The following is a 25,491-nucleotide window of genomic DNA, read 5'->3' as shown; positions in this document are numbered from 1 at the left end:
TAGTAGCCTACTATAATTAATTATAATGCAATACCGATACATAATTATTCATAAATTTAGATTTTAGGACACACCTGGGTGTGTACTGTGCAGTGCATTGATTTTTGTGTTAGTTTTGATAATACTAAATAGCTTATCTCCTGTTTTTTCGATGAAGTCAACTTTTTGTAGCAAGCTTGCGCGGTGCGTTTTTTGTAAGGATTCTGAAAGTAACGAAAAGGTTCCAGATGCTTGTTTAATAGATCAATGAAAAGTCAATTCAATACCATTACTTATTTTAAGTCAGTTTGTTTTAAATGGACACTGGTAAGCAAAATGTTTCCTCCTACATTGATAAAAAAAGCTCACCCTCAATAATTTGTTTATTTTTATGTCGCCAGTTTTGTGGCTCAGACTACTGTCTTGTATCGCAATTTTGCAATTTTGGTACGATCTAATTGATTAAAAGCAATTAGTTTTAACATAAAATCTAAAAAAACACTAAATTATTGGGTCAAGTTTTTGTTAGGTCATTAAGGTCATTTTCACATTTTAAAGTAAATTGTTTTGAATATTCAGGTCGATGAAAACTTGCTCTATTTGTGAGGAATAGGCTGATGATGATGGATGATGGTGATGACGGATGATGATGAGGCTACATCAGATTTCGATAATCCTTTTTCACTACAAGCACAAGCATGGTCAGCTTAAGCATTTACCCCTTTACCTTATGTTTCTTTTTCAACAAACTCTCAGTTTTTAATGAATAATAACTACAGACAAAGCTTCTGTAGTTAATTTTGTTTTTTTTGTTTGTTTGTTTGTTTATCTTTATCCTGCATTGCGGGAAAGCGGACTTGAGCGCTATGCATCGGTGTACGCCTTCCGACATACACCTGACCCACGCTGCAGCCGACGGCATTGTCTGTTTCCGGTTGTCTACTTTACTTATGACTTAAATTTGGTACTACCCATTACTCGAAATCGATCACTAGATAGAGGCAATTATTGTTAAGTTTCTTGCCCAGAGAAACAACAGCAAGTGTGGGTGGCTGGAGTCGAACATGCAGGCTCTCGACTGCGAGCCCAACGGGCTAACCACTCGGCCACGGCTGCAAGGTTGCATGAAAAAGGTGTTTATTACAGTGACGAAAAATCATAATTTTGTATTTGTAATAGAAGTAATTCGCAAAATCTTTGAAGAAATGATTTCAAAGTTTATTTGTAGCAGGATAATTCTCATTTTCTTTTCCAGACTGTTGTAATCAATGTAATTCTGAGTTTATCCATGGGAGATACTTTCAGAACTTTTTCAGTGTGATTAGTTCATTGCTTTATGGGAAAAAGTTGCTTGTTAGAGTTAGTTACGTGGCTTCAGCAACCAACCTTTTCCACTAGACATATTGGTTTGGACCAGCTATTGGCAATTTATCCCAATGACATTATTATTTTTAGATGGAGTACGAAGAACCCATAACTTGTCCACAGCAACAAATTCAAATATCCATGCCGCTATTTCAGACTGGCTGAAATACGTAAGAGATGAGGACTGAGAAGTTTGAGAAGAGGAAGACAGGAAATTTGATTTAATTTGCCTCATGCCCTTTTCTAGACCGCTGTTATATTTAGCATGTTCTTTGTTTTTGCTGTGATGGTTAGAAATAAAAACAAACTTAACTGCCATCTGTCCTACTCTTTGCTTGTATGAGTGCCTTTTCTAGCAATGTTGTACCGAGTGGAATGCTAGTATGGTAAGTGATAAGGTTTACTGCGAATTGAGGCCTCAATCCCACGTCTTCGTGGTCATCATTTTCAGCACAGATTAACTCGAAAAAAGTGAGTTAACAACACGCCACCATGTGGTCAAAGTTAAAAAACGTTTTCGGTTTGGTGAGGTCGTAATGTCTAACCCTTGTCAGAGCAAAACGTGAGCGTTTGGTCGTAGATTAGCAAATGATGGCCAACGCTAGGCCCACGAGTAACCAAATCGTTTTCGCCAGAGGGGATGATAGTAAATTGCGTCTTCCACGTCGACCCAACGAAAGCGTTTGGTCGTAGGTTGGCCAACAGTGCACTAACGTTGGTTCTACGATTAAACAACTCTTTTTTGCCACAGTGAGGATAGTTGTAGGCTAAATTGCGTCGTGGATCCCACGTCGAACCAACAAAAGCGTTTGGTCGTCAGGTTGGCCAACAGTGCACCAAAGTTGGGTCTACGATTAGCCAAGCATTTTTTTTGCCACAGTGAGGATAGTTGTAAATTGCGTCATGGATTCCACGTCGAACCGACGAAAGCGTTTGATCGTAGGTGGCAAATGGTCGGGAAAGGGTTGGCCAACAGTGCATCAACGTTGGGTCTACGATTAGCCAAGCCTTTTTTCGCCACAGTGAGGACAGTTGTAAATTGCGTCGTGGATTCCACGTCGAACCGACGAAAGCGTTTGGTCGTCAGGTTGGTCGCAGGTGGCAAATGGTCGGGAAAGGGTTGGCCAACAGTGCATCAACGTTGGGTCTACGATTAGCCAAGCCTTTTTTCGCCACAGTGAGGACAGTTGTAAATTGCGTCGTGGATCCCACGTCGAACCAACGAAAGCGTCTGGTCGCAGGTTGGTCGCAGGTGGCAAATGGTCGGGAAAGGGTTGGCCAACAGTGTGCCACCGGGGGATCGACGTTTAACCAACCGATTTTTGTGACTGACGATTCGCCCAAGGTGGCCCGCTGGCCAAGTTTGTTACGCGCCAACGTCGGAAACCAACGGAGGGCCCACGGGACGTTTCCGATGGTCTAACGTTGGACCAACGACACGTTGTTGTGCGGGTTGATCCACCTAACAATTTTGTGTTGGCGTCAGATAGAGCTGTTGCTTTAAGGAAGAAGGCTTTAAAACAACTTGAACTTTGTGATTTCCTTACTGACACCATGAAAGATCTTAAATCTAATGGCTATATCGAGCGTGCTGGTAAAGCAGGTGTATTTCTTTTTCTCAATATCATTTCTTTTGCATTCTGACAAAGAAAAATAAATTGAATTGAATTGAATTGAACTTGTCCTGAATTTTTAAACCTTCTGGCAGATGTCTTGGCTAGATTTCGGCTTGAAAGGTTTGGTTTCATGGCCGATGTGATTAAATACTTTTTTCACATTTTGGTCTCTTCAATTCGTAAGCCCAATTTTATTGAACTGCTTACGTACACAGGCAGTGCCGTTCGGATGGTGAACGAACGCCCTTTGGTACCTTTGAGTGACGACCCTAGGGATTTTACTGTCATCACCCCTGCCTCACTTTTGACCCCATACTTAGACCCATACTGTGCTGTTGGGCAACCACATGATCGTGACCAATTAAGAAGGGATTATCGGTTCAATTTGTCACTTTCTCAGCAGTTTTGGAGTAAATGGATCGATTTTTATTTGCCAGGTCTTCAGGGCCGGAAAAAATGGCTAAAAATGGCCGAGAATTTGGAGCCTGGTCAACTTGTAGTGGTAGGTTCTCTCCAGGACATTGGTAAACGTGGGAAGTATCAACTTGGGAGGGTGCATGAGGTAGTTCCACAAATTAGGAAAGGGAAGCCTGTGGTTCGTAGAGCTAAAGTTGCCGTCTGCAACTATGATGAGAGTACGGGGAAAGTGAAAGTAGACTATGTGTTGAGGGATATTTCGTGCCTCGCCCCCGTAAAGAACACCTAAGTGTTAGGGTTTGAGCCTGGTTTTGTCTGCGGTGGCCGACCCTTGTCTGAGCCCGGAACAGTCGGTTATTATCGCAACCATTGTATATAGCGTCATTTTAGTGTGTACCTATGGTACTAATTTCATGTATCGTCGTGTTTATTCTTATTGCTGTTCATTCTTTGCATGCCCTTTGTATTTGCGTATTAACTTAAACGTGAGTGATTCAAACAATTTGTGTATCATGTGTTTTTATTCATTGGCTCACAATTGTCGTCAATTCTTTTTTAGTTATGCCATGTCAGACTGTCATAACTAGGAGCCGCTATGTTCCAGACAATGGTTCACCTAATCAAACGTCGTATAAAAAAAACGTTCAAGTCTACTGAATATTACGTCATGGAAGTTGCTAGAAAATGTGCCAAAATTGCACCATCGTTCATAAGACTTGTGTCAAACCTGTTTGGGCCTGTTTCAGTTTGAAACCTGTTTAAACAGAAAATATTACATCAGCTTTAAACACCTGTTTGAATGACTTCATAATTGTCTTTCATTATTGCGTCACAGTACTGCATATGTGAGTTTGAGATATTGCTATCTATTCTGGTCATTCGTAAAATGATTGTTTGAAAGTTGGCCGCACATTTAACTGTTTGCTTAGTGCTTGCTAACTGGACAAAAGTTCCGTCTTTTATCCAAGTAATCTGTATCGTAGTGACAGTTTTTAGTGGTGTATCGCGTTGCACCCCATTTCGATAGCCGCGGGCTAATTTTACAGGAATACACTTATTGAATAGACGTTTCAAGGAGTGTTTCTTTTTCGGTCGATACATACAGACGAACGGATTCGGGAATCTTATGTTACAATTTTCCCACGAAGAGATTATGGTTTACCGCTGTGACCAGCTCCAGAGAAGTACCAAAAGATTCTGTGCGATGTGTTGAAGAAATGTCAAGGAGTAGCCATCATCGCAGACGATGTAATTGTGTACGGGAAGAACAAAGAAGAACACGACCAAAGATTGATTAATGTTTTAGAAAAACTACAGGAAGCCGGATTAACCTTGAACAAACATAAATGCCAATTTCGTTTACCGAAGCTGACGTTCTTTGGACACAATCTGAGCAAGCAAGGTGTCAGTCCTAGCGAGGAAAAAGTCGCAGCAATACTGAATGCAGAACCACCGAAAACTTCAAGTGAAGCAAGATCATTTATGGGATTGGTTCAATACTCTTCTAAATTTATTCCAAATCTTGCTACGATCGCTAGGCCTATACTTGATCTGACAAAGAAAGAAGTTAAATTTGAGTGGAAGCAGGAGCAGCAACAAGCTTTTGAACAGCTGAAATCATTGATGACCAAAGCTGATGTATTAGCATTTTCCCGAACCGATTGCAAGACACGCATTATTGCAGATGCATCACCAGTCGGTTTAGGAGCTGTTCTTACACAGCTACAGGATGGGTTATGGCACGTAATTGCCTATGCGTCAAGGAGTCTTTCTGACATTGAGAAGCGGTATAGCCAAACAGAAAAGGAAGCTTTAGGGTTAGTTTGGGCATGTGAACGCTTTAATCTGTATGTGTTCGGGAAGGAATTTGAGCTGGAAACAGATCATAAACCTTTACAGTTTATTTATAACAAAACGTCCAAACCCTCTGCCAGAATAGAAAGATGGGTTTTAAGGTTACAAGCTTATGATTTCAAAGTTGTTTACAGACCGGGACGTACGAACATTGCAGATGCCTTATCAAGACTCAACTCCACACAATCAAAAGAAGACGGTTCGCATGAAGAGTACGATTTTGTGAGGTTTGTAGCAATAAGCAGTACTCCAGTTGCATTAACACCGCTAGAAATTGAAAGAGAGTCTGCTCGTGACAAGGAGTTTGAAGAAATTCGAAAATATGTCAAATCTGGCGATTGGTCAAAGTGTTCTCAATTTAGCTATTTACATGTCAAGGATGAACTTTGTTGTTATGGTGAATTAATTTTAAGAGGAACACGACTAGTAATTCCAAAGTCTTTGCGAGAACGCGTTTTGGAGCTCGCACAGGAAGGACACCAGGGAATCGTTAAAACTAAGAATAGACTACGCACGAAAGTGTGGTGGCCTAAAATGGACAGTGATGCAGAGAAGTTGTGTAGGAAATGTCATGGTTGCCAAGTGACAAGCGAATATGCAAGACCGGAGCCGATGACAAGAGTGGTTCCTCCGAACGGTCCATGGCAAGCTTGTTCTGCTGACATTCTTGGACCGTTGCCAAGCGGTGAAAACATTTTAGTTATTGTAGACTACTACAGTAGGTACTATGAAATAGCTGTCTTGAAGTCTACTACCACCACGAAAATAATAAATGCAATTGTGCCTGTGTTTGCACGATTCGGTGTGCCAGTTTCTTTGAGAACTGATAATGGGCCACAATTTGTTTCTTCAGAGTTTGAAAATTTTTTAACCGAGTACGGCATAAAGCATGAAAAGTCGACGCCATTGTGGCCACAAGCAAATGGAGAGGTGGAGCGACAAAACAGAACGTTGATGAAAGCGATCAGAATTGCACATGTGGACGGAAAAGAATGGAAAGAGGAGATCAGTAAATTCCTGATGGCTTATCGATCGACACCACAGTCATCCACTGGTGCATCTCCGTACTATTTGATGTTTGGACGAGAAATGAAAACGAAACTTCCAGAATTGCGTCGTGAGCCACAACAGTTCGACGAAGAAGTCAGAGATCGTGATTGGGAGAACAAATTGAAAAGTAAAAGCTATGCTGATGAAAAAAGGGGGGCTGTAGAGTCGGAAATAAAAATGGGTGATGAAGTCTTAGTTAGAAATCCTAAAACTTCTAAATTGTCTCCTACATTTAAACCTGTCCCTCAAACAGTTGTCTCGAAAGAAAAGGGTGAGGTTACTGTTATGAATAAAGATGGTATTGAACTAAAACGTAATTCGTCTTTCTTTAAGAAGTATATCAGTCCAGACAATAGTCCTTGTGAAAGTGAGACTTACGACTCACCACTAGTCACTGTCGATGAATCAGATTTAATGAATCTATCACCCCCACGTTTACAAATGCCAGAACGTAGATCTTCTCGCTGTATAACTAAACCAACAAGGTTTAATAACTATGTTCTCACATAAACATGTTTACTGTATGTGGTAATATTGTGTAGTTCTGTTTTTACGTGTATTGGAGTAACCTACCACATAGCCTACTAACAATTTTCTTATTTGTTTATGTCTTGCTTCATACTTGCATATTAAGGCATATTGTCGATATAGTAATAGCCTGATCTGATGTTCTATGTACATACCGTTTATGTCACCAATTGTTTCGTAATTGAGTCGCCACTAAAGTGCAGCTGTACCAGTTTATAAAAGCTCATTCATGTTCTTGTTTTTTCAATGTTAAAGCTGCATTAACTATATGATTTGTACCGTATTTTGAAGTTTTAAAAAAAGGAGGGATGTAGTGTTTCGTCATAGAAACCATTGTTACGTTTCACTAACCTATCGTTTGTACTACATGCGACTGTTACGAGACTAGAGCATGAGATAGATTCAGCTAAGAGAAAGTACAATAAAGTGGTCTGTGTGTAATCTATTAAAGTGTGGTATAGGGGAAGGTGGGGCAAGATGGGACGTGGGGCAGGACGGGACACCGTGGATATTTTTAAAAGTATTAGCTTTAGCGTCCTCTACCCATTTAGATGTTAAAGGACACCATGATTCTCGATGACTTGCAAAAAAAAAGAGATGTTCAGAGAAAAAACGTGGTCGTGGCAACAAGATAACTGATTAGAGGCTAGTTGCTATAAGAAATCTTATCAAAAGCTTATTAAAAGCTCTACAGCTGTTATTGACAAATGCGTGATTGACATCATTCCCAACACGACACAAGAAGACTCTCTTTCTCAGACACCATCTCTCGGAGAGGTCAAAACTGCCATCATGGCCATGAAAAACAACAAAACAGCGGGCCTTGATGGAATCCCAGCAGAGATTTACAAAGTAGGCGGCAGTTTAATCCAACATAACCTTCATCAACTGCTAATCAAAATCTGGACAAATGAAACTGTTCCATCTGATTTCAAAGATGCTAATATCATCACCATATACAAGCGCAAAGGTAATCGATCAGAGTGTGGAAATTATCGTGGGATCTCTCTGTTAGCAACTGCTGGCAAGATTTTAGCGCGTATTTTGAACAATCGCCTCAAACTGATATCCGAGAAGATCCTTCCTGAATCTCAGGCTGGCTTCAGGCCGTCGCGTAGCACCACAGACATGATATTTTCCCTCAGACAATTGCAAGAAAAGTGTCGTGAACAACATCAACCACTGTATATGGCGTTTATTGACCTCTCTAAGGCCTTCGACCGCGTCTCAAGAGATCTCCTGTGGGATGTACTTTCGAAATACGGATGTCCAGACAAATTTCTTCGTATTCTGCGTCTTCTTCATGATGGTATGTTTGCCAGAGTACAGACCAGCAACAACAGTTCTGAACCTTTCCTGGTTAACTCTGGAGTGAAACAGGGCTGCGTAATAGCACCAACTCTTTTTGTAATTTTTATTGCATCTATCTTGGAAATAGTCCACCATGACCTTCCATCTGGCATTGACATATCTTACCGCATGGATGGAAAGCTCTTTAACCTCGCTCGCCTTAAAAGTAAATCAAAGACTACAACACGGAGTATCATGGAATTTCAGTATGCCGATGATAACTGTGTAGCAGCACTGAGTGAAAACCACCTACAACAGATTCTGAATGCTTTCCATCAAGCATACAAGAGGCTTGGACTTAGCGTCAATATTAACAAGACTCAGGTCCTCTTTCAACCACTTCTTGAAGATCGTACCAGTGCTCTGCCAGAAATCCTTCTCGATGGTACACCTCTAAAGAATGTGAAACACTTCTGCTACCTCGGAAGTGAAATTTCAGACAGCGCCGACCTTCAGGATGAAATACAACATCGTTTAAATTGTGCTAGCACTGCTTTTGGAAAACTTCGCTCACGAATATTTGACAACCATAACATACGAAAAAGTACAAAGCTCGCCGTCTACAATGCAGTAGTTATCACAACACTACTATATGCTTCCGAGACCTGGACCACCTACCGAAACCATATTAAAACTCTTGAAAGATTCCAACAACGCTGCCTGCGCAAAATTCTGAATATCAGCTGGGAAGAGAAAAGAACAAATTTGAGCGTGCTAGAAGAGGCTGAAACAACAAGCATTGAGTCCCGCATTATTCGAAATCAACTCAGATGGTGCGGGCATGTAGTGCGAATGCCAGATCAGCGTCTCCCTAAGCAAATGTTCTACTCGGAATTGGCTAAGGGTAAGCGTTCGGTAGGTGGACAAAAGAAGCGGTATAAAGACTCACTGAAGAGTAATCTTAAAATGTGTAACATCAATTATACAAACTGGGAGGAAACGGCAGAGGATAGGCTGCTTTGGAGATCTGCCACTCAGAAAGGTATTGCCACGTTTGAGAAGAGCAGATCTAAAAGGTTAAAAGAAAAAAGAATGCAAAGAAAAGAACGACAATCACACCCACAACCAACTCTCCCAAAGGACCTTAAATGTACCAAATGTAACCGAACTTTTAAAGCCAAGATTGGACTAATTAGCCATTTAAGAACTCACCGTTAGCTTTTATTTTATTGCGAAGGCCATCATCCTCGAAGACGAGGGATAGCCATCAGTATCATCAGCTTTAGCGTCCTCTACCCATTTAGATGTTAAAGGACACCATGATTCTCGATGACTTGCAAAAAAAAAGAGATGTTCAGAGAAAAAACGTGGTCGTGGAAACAAGATAACTGATTAGAGGCTAGTTGCTATAAGAAATCTTATCAAAACTTTTCACATTTTAGCATGATTTCAGAAAAATTTGGAAGATGATACGTGGTCTGGAGATACAGTAATAAAAGTGCTTTTTGGGGTATCTGACTTTTTAGATTTGAGTTACATATATAATAAACAAACAGAAAATTTCAAAATGTCAGTCATTGGGGCAAAACGGGACAGAGCTGCTTGGGGCAGGATGGGACATCTGTTCTGCTTATAATGGGCGTGGCAATTTTGTATGTGATTTTTATGGAAAAAAGTAGTCTGTCATTTTGCCCTGATGTAATTACGTGTGCTGTAAATGCAAGTCATTTTTGAAATTACAAGGTATTACCAGTAGATTTGTGGTTTTACAGGTGATTCCTCATATGAACAATACGCGTCCCGTCCTGCCCCAGGTGTGGGGCAAGATGGGACAAATTAATTTTTTTTTGTTTTTGTTAATTATAAGGTCATGCGATACTAACTGAGTCTTTGTATCTTGCTGGTTGGTAGTGGTGTGCAATAGAAATAACATGATACCAAAGTTACCGATATTGATAAAAAGGAATTCTGCAAAACATCGATTAAAGTTAAGTGTCCCGTCCTGCCCCACCTTCCCCTAGGCTATCTAAGTTAATCAAACGGAAATACAATAGGAACTACAATAGGCCTAGGTCCTACTTTTAGTGTTTTTGATTCGTCCTTTAAGCGAGCAGTTAACAGTTGTTGTTTTTGCATAGGTGTTTTTTCACTTCTTTGTTTTTTTTCTGATACTACTTTTGTAGGGCATGAAATTTTTTGATGTTTGAATAAAACCACAGGAATTCACTTTTTTACAAATTCACAAGTTTACATTTTTACGGAACTTATGCTTATCTTGTTTTCAACGTAATGCCGATGCTTTAGGCCTACATTTGTCACATTAAAAGCAAGTGAAGCAGCTGACTCGACGACTATAATATAGTCTTTCGCTGCTTCCTGTCTGTTGTTAAATATATTTGTACCGAATAGGCTACTTTTTTTCGCAGAAGACAAAATAAAAGGTTTCTCCCTCTCCTCTCTCTCTCTTTCACTCTCTTTCTTATCGGGAAGATCTCTATAATATTTGTGTGTTTGAAGCTCGAGTGATTGTGAAAGAAGATAGCTTATGAAATATTTTCTGTTTGTAAAATGTTTATAGGATGTTTTTTTTATCTGGTTGGTTGGATTTGAATCTTTATCCTCGAACTGACAAAGCCTTGATTGGTTATTCCTGGTAGTTTCGCATACTTGTAGAGGCTCTTGACACAGGGCCGGTTACCGACATTGGCAGAGTGAAGTTTTCCGATTGTTAAAGTGTTGTTGTAGCCGAGGAATTATTCCGATCCCTTGGTACCGCTGGAGAGCAGTCCTAAAAATGCGTTGCTCAAGCGCACACCCCGAGAGTCGAACTTGCGCCGCGTGATTTTGAGCGAGGTGCGTAACCACTGAGCTGACGGGGCGGACTATCTACGATCGGCGGACCACAGTTTCTATATTACTGGACTGCGTTGAATAATATAGACTGTGGGCGGACTATCTACGATTGATTGGCTGGTAGTGGTACTTCCTTGATTTAGAATTGATAGCCCAAGTGGATGGAATAATTCTCTGGCAACAACATTTTAACAAAAAGCAGAATGTCATTCTAGATGACAGGGCCTGCGCCACTGGTTCAAAGCTTCTACAAGTATGCGGAACTGCCAGGATCAAGCTCTCAAACAACTCTTCCTTTTTTTAGTGTAATTATTGCTTTTTGTTTGTTTTTTATTACTGTGTTACCTGCAACAGGCTAGGTTGGCAGCTGACATAGATGACCTTGCAGGTCTTTCGTTGCCATCCTGTTGTGCTGTTAGACACTCAATTTGTATGTATTTTTTGTTTGTTTATCGCCAGTAAAGCAATAAACTGAACTTTGCAGTCCTAGAATGAGGGTCAAATCAATCAATCAATATGACATTAAAAAACAAAAACATTTTTTGCGATATAATGTCATAATATATTGTTAAAAAAATCGTTTCCAAACAAATAGAGTTTATTTCATCTGATCTTTTGTTTGTTACCCAGTTGGTAAAATTCCCTTGTTTTTTGTTTGAAAAACTATTCAGCCAGTGGCAGTCGCTATAGCACACGTCATTCAGGATTCAGGTTTGCCAAGTGCCAAATGTTGTTATTAGTTTGGATGTGGCTATTTTTCCACAATCAGGTGTTGCCAGAGTTAGGATTAAAGTTAGGAAGGGTTAAAGTAAGGGTTAGGGTTTGGAATAAGATTAGGGTTTTGATCTTCCCAGGACTAAAAAAAATTTTCAAAATACAAATTTTTGTTTTCAGCAGCTACTTTTTTCAAATTAGTGCAGAATTCTTTATGTGGCAACACTATTGAGGCTATTATTACACTATATAGTGGAAATATAGCCACAGCCTATCAGGGCAATTCAGGCTTGCCAGATTGGCCCTTTTGGAACCAAATTTTAGAAATTTGGCCCTTTTCAGAGGTAGTTGGCGCAAAAAAAAATTGTTTGACCCCTTGGCCCTTTGTTTTCAGTAGGCTGTTTGGTTTTTTTTTGAAGCAGTTGGCACAAACTATCAAACTAGCTATTTAAATAAATGTCTTTCGGAAATTAAGACGGAAAAGTGTTATTACGATTTTTTAGACAGTGTTTAGCTGGCAATGTTTATGGTAATGCCAAAGATTCGAGTGGAAACACTGTAGAAGATGAAGATTTGGAATAATTGTTCTTGTAGAATGTAGATTGTGTTGTTGTACCGGTAATGTTGTAACGTTATTGACGTTGTTAACGTTAAAATTATGTATTATTAACAACGCTATTAACGTTATTGAACAATTTGGCTGTTTTTTACCCAGTTTGGCCCTTTTTTCGACATTGTTTGGCTCTTTTCTCAAAAGCTGTCTGACAACCCTGCAGCGTATTAGTTTTCTATTACCCTAGCCAAAAAGTTTGAACAAAGCAAAATCCTCTTTGCAGAAGGTTTTGTTAATCGATTCCAAGCAGACGGAAGAATTCTGAAATATGTTTTCGTTTCTATCACAGATATTTCCTGATAGGGTCGCCCAGGTTTGCTCAGTGGTTACGCGCCCGACTTGAGATCATGCGACGCTAGTTCGGCTCTGGTGGTGTGCGCTTGAGCAACGCATTTCAGGACTGCTCTCCATTCAGTGGCATCTAGTGAATGGAATAATTCCCTGGCAACAACACTTCAACAATTGGAAAACTTCACTCTGTCAATCTCGGTAACCGGCCCTGCATCAAGATCCTCTACAAAAATGCAAAACAACCAGGAATAACCTATCAAGGCTTTGTCAGTCCGAGGATAAAGATTCACAACCAAACCAGGACCCCGATGCCTCAGTTGGTTACGGTAGCTCGTGACTTTTAGACCAAAGAAGCTTCAAGATCAAGCGGCGTGGGTTCAACTCAGGTGGGGACGATGTTGTTTCTTCATACATCGGGACAGGCAATCATTTGTGTCGCCAGAAAAAGCTTCATATTTGGCGGCTGTTGAATTTCAGGTCGAGCGTCAATGCCCATGTCGTCTCCGGTGAGTCATTATGAATAACGTTACCGAATAGATTTAATGCGGTGAGCTGTTGCATTTCGGCTCGAACGTCTATGCGTGTGTCGTTCCCAGTGAGTGATTATGAAATTGAATATCGCTGCCGAAAAGACTTGATATTCGCTGGGAATACGCATTTTTGCTGAAGCATAGGCTACAAAAGCAGAATTGCGAAAGCAGGCTATTACGTTTTCAATATTTGTTGTGGTACCGTATTGGTTGCGTTATTCTTTATTATTGTGTTATTCTTTCAGTTTGGTACAACTTGTGGAATTAGTTGATGAACAAATAACAATCAATTTGGCAGGCTATCCAGGCCTCGAAACTGAAGGCGGCCATCGCCGCAATTAACTTGCAAAAACCGACATTTTGTTCGTTGGGTCTCGCACTTCCGTACGCCATGAAGTTTCAAGAAAAATTTTACGCAAGCGGCCTTGTGAATAAAATACTTTGCCACTTATAACTACTAAAGATTAGAAAGCAGTCAAAGCACCCGATAAATCTTAATACACACTGTCTATGCTTGAATTAATGAATTGTTTAGGCCTACATTATTGATTGACCAAGCAGCTGATGTCTGATGATAAGCAGAATGCAAGTGACAGTGACATCACCAGTGCTGTGTTAAGGGGGGGGCCAAGAGGGGCCCGGCCCCCGGGCCCACCATCTCAGGGGGCCCACAAATAATAGACTTTCGCGCTTCAGTAAAGTTTTTTTGAGTTGCTAAATTTACTGCGTGTAGGCTACTTGTCAATTAGGACGATTTAGGTCTAATTATACTAAAACATCTCAAATTTGGGCCCTTTACTACACTGAAACATCTCTAAAAACACCATTACTATCTTAAAAGAAAGTTAAAATGCGATAAAGTTAGTATCATGATCTGCAGAAGTGTATTTGACATATAACAGGTGGGATGCAATTGAATATGTGAATCCAAGAAGGGCCCAATTGCCACAAAGTGTTTTTGCACACCCGTTTTAATTATTTTGGTTATTTACTTTTGTGGTAAAACTTCGATTATGATTACATGCTTAAGCCTACTGATTAGAAGCATCATACGTAAAAAGTTCACTTGGTGAAGATTCTGTGCAGAAACAATGGAGAAGTTGAAGTGTAATTGCTGTAGTTGGGCCCATTTCAAAATCAAAGGAAATTTGATAGGGTATTTTTTATGTGTTTACCGATATGTTGGAAACATTTGGCCATTTTTTTTTAAAGTATCATTTAGAAGACATTGGAAAGCACAAATAGTGAAATGAAAAAAAAACTGGAGGCCCCTTTGTGAATTCGCATATTCAATTTGTTTTCATCGAAAGAAATCAGAAAGCACAAAAAGTGAAATGAAAAAAGTGGAGTTGGGCCCTTTGTGAATTCACAATTCACATATAGCCTATAATTCAATTTATTTTCATCAATAAAAATGTTTTGTTTTTAAAAATTGTGAGGTGTTGGCAAAATAACATTTCTGATAGTTTAATTATCATTTTATTTTTAACATTTACAATACCGTAATTTTAAATATCTTTGACGAGTGGTGTCGCGAGCAGGAAAATCTGTCCGCTGCCGCACTGCACATGTCTCCCCATACACTGCTCCTGCACCACAAAAAATAAGAGTGCACTTGCACAAGTGCAGAGCAAATGCAAGAGAATTTATTAAATGAAAGCAAATTTTGGAAAAAATTTAAGGCCTATTTAGGAGATTGAGTAACTTGCAGCACTTAGTGTCTACCTTTGATAGCTCATCTGAGTTGCCTTTTATTGAATGCTGTGGGTACTTTTAGCAGAAACCTTCTTCTATATTTACTTTTTTTTTAAACATATGCACATGAAATTGCTCTTATCTTCAAATACCTTATAGACCTGGCATATCACATATTGTACGGTGGCCTACTGAAATTGCTTTGATCCAAAACAAAAATCATTCTTATCACAAGTGACCTGTGTATTCTTGCCACTAACCTAGGCTACCATACCCTAAAAACATTAATTAACTTGAATGCCTGCACAAAATAATGAAAGTTTTGCCTTGGAATGAAATAATGTTAAATAAAAATAATTACACCTGATTCTCAACACTCTTGACACTGCTTTTGTTTACAAATTAAACTTTACAATCACAATGTTTTTACAATGGTTGACTGAACAAGTAGTGTTGCCAGATAAACCATAAAAATGGTGAAAAACAACAATGTTACCAGACCAAATCTGAATGAAAATTAATAATTTCTTCAGTTTTGGTTTTATCCTCAGATTTTACCGCAACGCAAAGTTCAAACAGTCAAAATTCCGCGCGGTACAGTGGTATTTACGCGTCGTGAGTGACCATACTCTACTTCCAGTATTTATTTATTAGAAATTTTTAACACTTTTGGCTTTCATTCCGAGCAAAGGTGTAGCTAAGAAATGGTAGACCTGTGTTTGTGTTTACTTACATTTGTGTTGTTATCTAAACTGGTGAGAAAGTTTATTGAAGTGAACCACATTTTCATATCGGTGCAGTAAAAATATATTATACACAATACTATAGGTCTGCTTGACGATAGGGGGCCCAAAATTATTCTGGCCCCGGGGCCCACAAAAAGTTTAACACAGCACTGGACATCACGTCATCACAATACACTTCATTGATAAGATAAATCATTATTGATGTGTGTCAAAGTTCCGATGGTTCCTTGTGATTGGCCGCCGACCAGCTCGCTTCAGTCGGACACATTTGGCCGCCGGAAAAAATTGTTTTGGGCCTGCTACCATTTTTAGAAGCTTTTGATTTTATTCGATTACATTTTAAAAATTAAAATTAATTTCTAGGCTAGTTGTTTTTTTTTCAGATATTTGTTAAAAAAAGAAAAAGATGACAAAAACTTCGTTTCGACTTGAAAAAGTTTGTTTCAAACAACTCTAAATTTTACCTATATTTAAATAAACAAAAAATTGAACATCTGGCAGCACTTCTTTCAAGGGACGACATCGGCATGGGACGACATCGGTTGACGACGTGTTCAGGGTACGGCATCGGTGGTATCCGTTAGACTCTCGGGGTGTGCACTAGAGCAAGCACGTTAAGGACTGCCTTCCATTCAGCGGCATCTAATGGATGGAATAACTCCCTGGCAATAAAACAATTGCAAACAAATAAACAATTGGAAATTTCATTCTGTCAATCTCGGTGTACCGGCCTGCGTCAATGGTTCAAAGCCTCTACAAGGATGCAAAAATGCCAGGATTAAGCTCTGCAAGAAGCTTTTCCAGTCTGAGGAGAAAGATTCAATCAATTTCAAAAAGGAGTGCTTTATTTTCTTCACAGAACAGAAGATGTTACCAGTATGTACGGTATTTGCGTTTCACCAACACACTAACTTTTTTGTATTTATAGGTAGCCTATTAAGGTAACGTTGTTTAAATGCCTGCAATCAAGGTAAAACGATTTGGAATTTTTGTCTGCTTATTTGTAGTTGCTATATTTTGTTACTCAACTGCATTTTTACTTAACACATTAGATAGTGTTGATATAAATGCAATGTTTGAGCATCGTCACGATGAGGATAATAAAGCTTTTATCCAAGCTCCAGATATCAATATAGAACAAAAAATCCCCGAAGAAAAACCAATAGAAAACATTGTATTTAATCCAAAAGATACAAAGCAACGAGACATGTTGGAAAGATATGAAGAAAAGCATAAGCTTGTTCTTAATGATGTCAATGAAGTTTTAAAAATGAAGCAAAAAATTGCTGAAGAAAAACGACAGATAATAGAAAAAAATGTAGAGAAAGGTCGAAAAGATGTAATGAAACAATTACAACAAGATACTGGGGCTTTTCAAAATGTGGTTGCTTATGATTTTTCACTTGGAACACCCACAGATCCTGACGTTGCTGAAAAGCGAGATACCATCAAGAGTATGATGAAACTGGCCTGGGACAGTTATCGTAAATATGCTTGGGGTGCTAATGAACTAAAACCAATTTCTAAGTCGAGGCATTCTGCTAATATATTTGGCAGTGCTGAAACGGGAGCTACTATTGTTGATGCACTAGATACTCTTTATATCATGGGTTTGAAAGATGAATTCCAAGTGGCACGGGATTGGGTGAGTAGCTTAAACATGAACTCCCGAACTGATATTTCAGTATTTGAAGTCAACATTAGGTTTGTTGGAGGTCTACTTGCTGCATTTTTTCTTTCTGGAGATAGTGTATTTGCAAATCAAGCAAAAGTTGTTGCTGAACAATTGATGCCTGCTTTCAACAGTAAGACTGGAATTCCCTTTGCTCTGGTAAACCCAATTACTGGAAAAACTCGCAACTGGGGTTGGGCATCAGGAGGTAGTTCAATTCTGTCTGAGTTTGGAACTCTTCACCTTGAATTTGCAATGCTAAGTAAAATCACTGGAGATTCTAAATATCTTGACAAAGTGTTGAAAATTCGTGAAATATTGAAAAAAGCAGACAAGCCTAATGGACTTTATCCTAATTTTATGAATCCAAATACTGGAGCTTGGGGTCAACGCCATGTATCTGTTGGAGCACTTGGTGATAGCTTCTACGAATATTTACTCAAAGCATGGCTTTTGACTGACAAAAGTGATCACGAAGCTCGTGAAATGTATGATAGTGCAGTTGAAGCCATTGAGAAGCATGTGATGGGAAAATCTCCGGGTGGTCTAACTTACCTCGGTGAATGGCGTTCTGGAAGATTAGAACCAAAGATGGGACATTTGACTTGTTTTGCAGGTGGCATGTTTGCTTTAGGTGCTGAAGGATCAAAAAACAAAGATCATTATTTGAATCTTGGTGCTGAAATAGCCCATACTTGTCATGAATCGTATGATCGAGCAACATTAAAGATTGGTCCAGAAGCTTTTCACTTGTCAGGCTCCAATGAAGCGGTTGCTCTTCGTTCTAATGAAAAGTATTATATTTTGCGACCTGAAGTGATAGAAACATATTTTATAATGTGGAGATTAACCAAAGAACAGAAATATCGTGATTGGGGGTGGGAAGCTGTACAAGCAATAAAGAAAAACTGTCAGGTTGAAAATGGTTTCAGTGGAATCAAAGATGTTTACGCAAGTACACCTAAGCATGATGACGTTCAACAAAGTTTTTTTCTTGCAGAAACTCTTAAATATTTATATCTTTTATTTTCTGGTGATGAGTTAATTGATTTAAATCAATGGGTGTTCAATACTGAAGCTCACCCTTTCCCAGTTGTTAAAGTAAAATAATTTTATGAGTTTTGTGTTTAATTTTTATGCATTTTATTTGTTTATAAAGAATTTCCTGACAAGAGGTTCAACTCTCAATGGTGTAGCTTACAGATACACAATTGCCTACCAATTTATTGAAATCACTTAGATTTTTGCATTTTGGTGGCCTGGTTTAACTTGAATAGGTTTAAAAAGGTTCATAGTGGAGTATATATATTTGAGATTATTGCATCAATGTATCATAAGGTAAATTGTTTTAATATCAACTCAATTTACATTAACAAAGAAGTCCCACATGACTCTTCGCATAAGATAAAAATGCATTGCATCAATTTGGTGTTTTCTGAGCAAGATGTTGTTTTGATGTCAAAGTTTTCTTTCTTTATCCAAAATTAGTTACAATAGTCTTATTTTTTCATGAAAATGTTAAGTTCAACTACCAAGAAAATGCAAGAAAACTGTCATAACAAAAATCAAAACAAAGTGAACTACTTCCATCCTTTCAATAAACTGTAGACATTGTTTTAGTGAAGTGAACAGCGGTGGTCTGTTACTAATCCAGCAGTTTTTTGTTATTCATTCTTGATTTAGTTATGCTGATAAAATATTGTCTCAAGATTTTGAGAGATTATGTTGTGGCAAACTGATAAAAGAAACATATTAGAATGAATGGAAGTATTTTTTTTATGAATTTTGGGCAAATAATGGAGTAAACTTTAAAATGATAAATTGTCATAGGCAGTTAGTAACTCTTTATAAAATCACAAACTCCTTTTTCAGTAAATGCAACTAAAGTAGGTTTTCACTTTGCGTTGTTGATATTAGAATACCATTATTCTCATAGTAGTTAGAACTATTCTAGTTTTTGATCTCTTCATTGTGATAAATATTGCTGAATCATCAGTTGCCTTTCTTTGTTGTCCAGATAGTATGAAATGATTCAGCAGATTTTCAAAAGTGCGATGATATTAACTTGCTCTTAGAAATTCATTAGGTTTGTTTCTGAAATTACTTTTCATTCAAGTCTCATCTTTGCATAATTTTTAAATATTCAAACTATGTTGAATGCGGTTTTGGCTAAACCTCCAAAAGACTTATAAGTATTTAAAAAATTCCATTTCAATGTGTTCAAATGTTGTTTTTTATAGGTTCACAGGGGTCGATCTTAACTTATTTTTTACTAGCCCACCGGACTAGTTGCTCCCCGTTTTCACTAGTCCGACCAGTTGATTGACTTTTCACTTGTCTGATGACGTATTAAGATAAGTGTTTTGGCTTAGACTGAAACTAACTAAATAAGTAAAGGCTTTCAGATTTCAGTACGCACAAGACAGCAACAATACGCACAAAAACACCTTCTCGGACTACAGACGCAAACAATGCAATTTTAAAACATAAAAAATAAATGTGGCATGCGGTGTGCTTAATACTTATTTATGTTTTAATATTACATTGTGTGCATCTGTAGTACGAGATGACACGCCACTCGCCAGGGTGGTACAATACATAATATTCGTTCACTGTCAAAAGAAGTGGACTATTGGATGGATTGCTACCCAGCTAACACTAAGCGTTAGACACTTTGTAGTAACGTTGAATCAGCGTTTGATCACGATATATCAACAAAAAAACGTTAATTTTGCTAACTGCTGCTTGCTGGGATGCTGGCTTCTTCGTGCTGGGGTGCTCACTACCACGTGTTGTCGTGTCTAGCGACGTTGCGAGAAAAAAGTAGTCACGTGCTCAGTTGACCGACTTTGCAGCCGTCTTCGTGCAATTTCGCCTCTGGCAAGCAAATTTTTGCAGTATTTCAGAGTGACATTGCCAATCGCCATTTTGTAAACCAAAACTTTTCATAACCTGTGAGACGTGAGTTATCTCAATCCTGTCTCAATCTTTCAATGATTTGAATGACTTTCACCGGCGAATATTTTCGCTAGTCAATCGGACTAGTACTGCAACATTTCTACAAGTCCGCGCAAATTTTCGCTAGCCATTGGCTAGCGGACTAGCGTTAAGATCAAACCCTGGGTTCATCAGCTGTCCTATATTCTGATATCTTCGTTTGTGTCATCTTCACTAAAAACAAGTTATTAAAAAAATCTTTTTTTTTTAATTTTAGGCTGTACACATTAACAACTTGTTCAACCAAACTGTGTATAAATGTCAAAAAGAAAACACACATTTTATCCAGCATAACAGAAAAGACTTGATTTTTGCCAAGGTGGTGCAAAAACAATGCTTATCAACTTTTATCTTATCAAATTCTTATGGTATCAAAAATGGTTGCTGGATTTTTTTTGGTATTTTGAATGTAACTTGGTGTTTTTGAAGAAGTTTAAACCTTTTACTCTATAACAAGTAAAGTACGTTGGTCGTTGGTGTTACTTTTCTATAGAAAGCCAGAAAAGATTAGAATCTAGTTCAGTAGGAAAGGTGTTTGTTTTCTGACTGTAAGACAGTGAAACAAAATTAGAGAAATTCTAGTCATGCTGTTTCTCAAGTAGTTTCTCTGTTATTTACTTGCATATGATTTTCTTTTTTATTGTGCAACCCTGTCAGACTGGATTATTTTAGGTGATAATTCATATCGCATTCTTTTTGTATTTAATAACGGTGGGTGATCATTGAAAAATTGAGAAGGCAAACAGAACCGAGCCAAGTAGTTAGTGTTTGTGATAAAACTCATGTTGATAAATTGTTTAAAATGATTAAAGGTGTCATTGATAAATTGTTTCCTTTCTTTTCCTATGGAAATGGCATATTATACATCGCTTTTAAGGCTTTGCTTTTTCCTCAGTTGGAAGAAGCTATTTAGAAAAGTTTCCACATTCTGGCAGAGTATATATAAGATAATAAAAGGTGGTTTGTAAACTGCATTCTATAGTGAATTAAGTCACAACACCCTTCATCAATTACCATGTCTCCTTTTTTTTTTACATTAAATGGCTGATGAAACCACAGATGACTAATATGTATCTACTCTAGTATGTAAGAAGAGTTTTTTGAATCACCTCACATACTTTTGAATACAGCCATTACTTGTTAAAACACAACAGACAATATCATTGCCTTATTAATCCACTTCTTTTGGATGCATTCTGTGAGCAGATCTTTTAGAAGAGTTGTGAGTCTGAGCCAGGCCAAAACAAGCCCTTGCATGATTACAAAGGGCATAGTCAGCTGCCATATTGTCGGTGTTGACTTTCAGCTCAAGCAAACTGAGTGGATTTTCCTTTTCCATTTTCCTTATTTTTCCTTCACTGATACACGATATTGCATTGGTTTGTGGGCCACTCATTGGTTATATACATCACACATCTTTTAATGTAAGGCCTATTATTTATTGAATAGCCTGCTATACAAAATAAAAAAAACAAACAACAGAAGCACACACAATTCCATGTTTAACGTTTCATTTCAAGATTATACAAAATCCCTCTCACAAATTTTCACATTTTTTGTGAAGACTGTTTTTGATCACTGCCAAGGAATTGATTGACTAAAGCTTTGATGTGCTCATCCGTCCTCTGGTACAGGTGTCGCTTGCAGGATGGTTTCTATCTGGCCAACTTCGTTTCATAGTAAACCTTTCTAATCCGCTAGTATTTTATACTTTTTTCAGCCAATCAATCAGTTTCCATATGCTCGGATGGTCTACCCCAAGCTCTGCTTTGGGGCATTGATGACTTGCCTTGGCATAGTTGTTTATATGGTCCTCAGATAATAACAAAAAATTATTAGAAAAGAATCTTGGTTTTTAGCTTTTGCTTGTAAGCTTTGTGTTGAGAAAAAATCTTGTTTTTCTAATGTTTGTTAAGTTTACATCCTCACAGATTCAACTTATATTTTTGATGCATGTGCAGTTGGGCACATTGTGCAGCATGTGTTTTGTTACTTGGTTAATTTGATCACTTGTAGTATAATCATTAGTCATATGACTAAAAAGCTAGAAAGATTTCTTATTTTAATCTCAAAATTAAGAATTTTCTCCTTGCTTTCAACTTCATCAGTTGTTGTTTGATGTTATGAATGCAAATCAGTAGTACTACCTTATTGAACAAAGGTATAGACACCAAAGAGATGTTGTATGAATTGCAATCTTTTTGTCCTCAGTTTAACTCAGTTTTTGAAGTTTCTATTTCTGTTAATCAGACCAGTAAACTGTCAGGTTATTTTCAAGTCTTGTTTGTAATATTGATTTCATAAATTGATTATATACATATAACTTTTTGCAATGCAGAGTTAAATTGCCTATGAATAGAGATGAGAGAGACCATAGACCAACTGGCAAGGGCAAATGGAGTAAGATGGTATGGACATGTGATAAGGAGGGAGGAAGGAAGTTTTCTTAGAAAGGCACTAGATCTAAAGGTGGATGGGAAGAGGAAACGCGGTCGTCCAAGAAGAACGTGGAAACAACAAGTGAAGGATGAATTTAAAAAAGTCGGACTGAAGGAGGAAGATGCAAGGGACAGGGTGAAATGGAGAAAAGGGATTAAAACAATTGCTGCGCGGAAACAATCGGCCACCCCCACTAATGGGGAACAAACCGACGATGGATTATGATGATGATGATGAATATCAGGAAGTATAATATCTGCTAAGCCTTGTTTTATGTCAACATCTACTGTCATCTGATCTTTAGTCGATTGAATTTGAACTGTCTTTAACTGTCAAAATGATCTTTAATAGATGAATAGATATTGTTATTTCAATTTCTCTCTGCAAAGCTTGGATTTGGTTATTTTATGAAATTATTTTCAAGATAATATTGTAGAGCTTTTTGGATGAAAAGCTCAACTGTAACTGGTCATGGTGTTGTTGCTTAGTTCGCAATCTTTCAGCTTCAACTCGGTTTATTTTGCTTTAGTGTGCTGATCACACCATGTAAGGATTACAAAATTATTTTTAAGACTCTTTAACAAACCAGAATTATGAAATCCTGGTCTATCTTCACTACTTTTTCTGCCCCCATAATAGAATCTTCCTTTGTCAACTCATTTCCTTTCTCTGTGAATATACTTTTCCATTTTGTCCAACCATATAGTATATACAGTGTTCCTGTTCCTATTAAATATTGTTTCTTTTATTTCAAAGTTTAACACTAGAACGGCCGAAAAAAGTATACCTCCAACCGCTGCTGGTGTCGAAGTTGACACTTTTCAAAACAACTTTATTTTCAGCAGAATTAACAGTAAGGGTTTGTATTATTTTACACTGATAAAATTATCTGAGCACTTATTACTTTTGTCACTTGTATGTATAATATATTTGCACTGTTTATTTTTTGGTTTTAGAAGTTATGACGTAGGCTACTAGGTTTTTATCAGTTAGAATCTTGACTGTATCTGTACCTTGATTCTGTACGATGACCTAAAAATACAACAGAGCGATGACATAATCATCATAAAAATAGCACAAAGTTTTCTTATTTAGGAGAAAAAATCAAACAAACCAACTAACACTTTACGCAGTGCAGCCTTTGCACTCGGTGACTTTCCGGTCACCATTACCACACTACCCACAAGTTGGTTTTCAATAGTGGCGGCAAATGGTATCGTATAACTGTATTGTTTTTGTAATTATATATATTCAGCACATTTTCTGCGCTTTCCAGATGGTCATCCCTGCTCGTCTCTCTGTTATGTCGGCTTTCGTTTCAGCACAAAAGTTCTCAAGCTTTCAATAAGCTGGAGGATAAAATAATGTTGGTTGATATTGCTGCCTGATTTTTTTCTAAAAATAATTCAAGAGTTTAAAGCTGCAATATCTATCATATTTGTCCAATGTCCATATAAGTATAACAAATCGAAATTCAACATTACAGAATAGTGAACAATATTACGAATTAATACGTTGTAGTTGTTGTCCAAATTGTTACATACAAAGTATGCACTCTATTTTATGTTCTTTTTTCCTACTTCTAAAGGCTGAATGTGAACTCTTATATTGTCTATTCCTTTTTTCTATTTATTTTCTGAACAGGTTTGATAATATAAATGGAAGGCTTTCAGGTTTCACAACAGTAATAAGACGTAGAAACACATAAGAAAAAAGGCAGGACGCTACAACATCATTATGGCTAGAAATGACTTCAGCTAAAATCATTCAGAAAATATTTTTATACATGAGATGGGCATAAAGTGAAAATGCACACATGACTTAGGCATAGGCAATGGTCCAATGTCTGATGATATAAAGAATCTACTGTGCATATTTTGATTTAAGTATCCTGGTATGGCAAAATGTCAAAGTAATGATGGCCATGTTGTGGCAAAACATGTTTCATTGATTGGAGGTCTGCAAATTTGCATCGAGAAATTGGTACAGGACTATCAAACAGTGCCTCCCATTCGATCGGTCCTTCTGGAGCGCAAATTCTTTATGGAAGAATATTCCAAAGCAACTCCGAACCAAACAGTATTTTGATTCGTATTTGGCTGCTGGGATTGTACTCCAATGCTATGAGACTGCTTTTTTTTTTGCTGAGACGTTTCGGTCATTTGTCCAAAATGACTTGAAAAAATTCGGTCATTTTTTATTTATTTCGCTATTTGGGTCATTTTATTCTGATGAAAATTATTTCCTTTTAAGTGGTAGCTGATACAAGCCAAAATTTGCACTTCCTGACTAGAGCTCTACAACATTAAGTTTCGCTTAGAAACGTTGCTTTTTCGGACATTTTGACCAAATTGACTATATTTTTTTCAGACAGTTTGCTAAAAATTTGGTCAATGACCAATAAATGACCGAAAAAAAAACCCAGCTCTGAGATCATGAAAAGTCGGGTCGCCATTGTTTTTCCAGGCTTGGTGTTTGTCAAGTAATTTCTGTTTAATTTCCTGAAGTTAGCAAAGCAAACCTGATGTAATGTGCTGGGTGGATTCAGGAAGTTTCCATGATTACAATATAGTCTCTTGGGGTAAATATATCCCCAACCATTTTCCTTTCAATGCAAGCATATGCATGCTATCCACTTCCATTTGTGCGCGGCCGGCGATCAAGTACTTTTGCACGACTTTGACATTTCGTTGTTTTGCCAATCCAGATATGTGTTAGAAACTGTGCAGTTGCAGTTTTGGTAACCACAACCATCACTCCAAATTATCAATTCTTTTATCATCAGATTGTTTGTAAGGATGCGGTCAAAGGTGGAATATTGCAAGGAGGCAAATACCTCGCT

General features: G+C 37.9%; 2 pseudogenes; one reads left to right on the top strand and one right to left on the bottom strand.

Annotated features, from left to right (window-relative positions):
• Positions 1 to 25,491, bottom strand: part of LOC145784425 (uncharacterized) — a 276,670-nt pseudogene that overhangs the window by 238,339 nt on the left and 12,840 nt on the right.
• On the top strand, positions 16,497 to 18,323 carry LOC145784642 (mannosyl-oligosaccharide 1,2-alpha-mannosidase IA pseudogene; annotated as a pseudogene).

The sequence above is a fragment of the Aplidium turbinatum genome, chromosome 15, assembly GCF_918807975.1.
Source record: "Aplidium turbinatum chromosome 15, kaAplTurb1.1, whole genome shotgun sequence".
Lineage (NCBI taxonomy): Eukaryota > Metazoa > Chordata > Ascidiacea > Aplousobranchia > Polyclinidae > Aplidium > Aplidium turbinatum.
The sequence above is the reverse complement of the archived record's forward strand: the minus strand, read 5'-3'. Positions and strand labels throughout refer to the sequence as shown.